This window comes from Poecilia latipinna, unplaced genomic scaffold (genome assembly GCF_001443285.1).
Source record: "Poecilia latipinna isolate Pla-1442-1.1 unplaced genomic scaffold, P_latipinna-1.0 Scaffold12, whole genome shotgun sequence".
Classification (NCBI taxonomy): Eukaryota; Metazoa; Chordata; class Actinopteri; order Cyprinodontiformes; family Poeciliidae; genus Poecilia; species Poecilia latipinna.
Window position 1 is genome coordinate 373,078 of NW_015112628.1, and position 2,142 is coordinate 375,219.

The following is a 2,142-nucleotide window of genomic DNA, read 5'->3' on the forward strand; positions in this document are numbered from 1 at the left end:
GGGTACTGCGTACCCCCGCTAAATCTTTTGGGGGTACGCAGTACCCCTCCATACCTCCTTACTTTCACCCCTGGTTAACAGGAATCCAGCAACGCCATCGAGTCAGATTAGGAATATAAAAAATAAAAAATAAAAAATGTAGGTTTGATACAGAAAAGTGAGCAGTTAAAACCGTTACTAAGGGAGTCGCATGGCGCAGTTATGGGCACCACATAAAAAGAAGGTCGTGACCTCAACGAGGTGTCCCGAGTTTGACTTACGGCCTCAGTTCCTGTGCCGCATGTCCCCCGCTCCCACCACCCCCTCTCTTTGTCCTATTCTTGTCACTACTAGTGCCGAAGACATTTCCAACAAACAAACAAAAACCTTTACCAAAACTACTTTCTAATTAAGGATCCAACTAGAGTGCCCAAAGTGGCGACATCTTACCGTAACTCCTCCCGGGGCGTCACGCAGCGCTCGACTCTCGGCTTTTGATTCAGCTCAGTCTTTCTGCCGCCGGCATCTCCCTTCCGAGCCTCTCATTCCCGTCCTCATTCCAGCCTGGACGAATCCAGCCGTCCGGCCCACTCGTCGAGTCCTGGGAACAGGTGTTACGGTAAAACCCGTAACACCTTATTTTGCTGGAACATCTGTTCCACTACAGCCTCGCCATTTGCCGATTTCCGGGGTGAATTAGTCCTTAGCGTCCTCGCTACTCCACTGTGCTGCTCATCATGACCAACCGATTTATCGTCTCTGCTGGTCCGTCACCGAATAACAGAGCTACTCGAGAGATGTTCTGGTTCGTAATTGAAATTTTGAGAATGTGGTTGATCAGTTAAATAGTACTAAGGGGAAAAAGAAGATTTTTCGTTTTTTTTTTTTTTTTTTAAACACTGGGCTCATTATGATAATTTGAGGTATAGATATTAGGATCCAACAGATGGCAGTAGTGCAACAATAATGGATGCAAGCTGCCGTTAAAATCTAAATGAGAAGAAGAAAAAGATGTTCTGACTCATTCCATGCACATTGTGCATGGAATGAGTCAGTTGTGCGATGCACATGTAGGATGCATATGCAAGACGTAAACGGAGCAAAGCTAATAGTGTGTGCACATTTTGTTGTGGTTATAACCATTACGCCAACCGCTTGACAGAGAATGCAATAACCACCACCCTGCAAATACTCACTCGTGTGAACCATAAACACACGAGTGTTAGTCTGTATGCAGATTAAATCCTGGCATTTAATATCATAATTACCCTCAAACTAATAGAGAAACGTCCTCTGCATGGTGCTGCCACAGGCGCTGAACTTCTTCTGAGAGACTAAAGTCAATCACCAATGGTTGAAACATCACCATTGTTCATTGTGCTGCGTAAGGTTGGTCTTCAGTCACACAGCTAGTACACAGTTATGCACCTGTGGAGACCTGGTGACTAAATATAACTTATGAATTAATGCGCGGAGACGAGGGCTGATGAAGAGATAACAACCCGGTGGTCAACTGGACAAAACAAAGCAGCAGAACATCTTGAACTTCAGGAGGATACTTCCTGACCATACACTCTGTTAGCACCGACAGCAGAAGAGAGAGTGAATGGTATGTCGTTTCTTAGAATACACATTTCTGATCTGGCTGGACTGCATGGATGTAAAATAAATAAATAAATAACTCAATTATGAGTTTTGAAACTAGTAACTAACATTACATTGAGCTAAATGCCAGCATGAAAATAATCAAGAGTAATCATCATTAGGGTTGGACAATATGGCTGACTGGTGTATCACGATATAAGTGTTTCATGTCAGTCGATAATAATTGATTAGTTTTTTTGTTTTAAATATCAAATATACTTTATCCACAGTTTTTATACCGTTGCAAAACATGAAACAGATGCTGCGCAAGTTGCTCAACAAGTTGTTGCTAGGTAACTAGAAGTTACTCAACAGGTTGTTGCTAGGTAGCCAAAGAGTGAGGTAATTAGTTCATTATGCCACTAACGTTTCTTAGCTGGCATTGAGAAGTTGAGCTGTTAAAGCCTTTCCTCTGCCTACATTTCCCAGAATGCTGTGCGGCTCTGGATTGTTCAGTGAAATTACTGAAAATTGCATCAAATGTGTTACCTATTGATTTGCGTGTCTATCACAATGTAT

The 2,142-nt window shown here is 42.7% G+C and overlaps 1 protein-coding gene across 2 annotated transcripts in view; it reads right to left on the bottom strand.

Moving 5' to 3' along the window:
• rgs18 (regulator of G protein signaling 18) overlaps window positions 1-774 on the bottom strand; it is a 23,682-nt gene extending 22,908 nt beyond the window's left edge. The window contains exon 1 of one of the 2 annotated variants that reach the window (XM_015030570.1): window positions 430-774. The gene's annotated coding sequence lies outside the window, so the exon portion shown is untranslated. The remainder of the gene's footprint in view (window positions 1-429) is intronic. The other variant, XM_015030578.1, reaches the window with a different exon arrangement.
• Window positions 775-2,142: the final 1,368 nt, after the last annotated feature.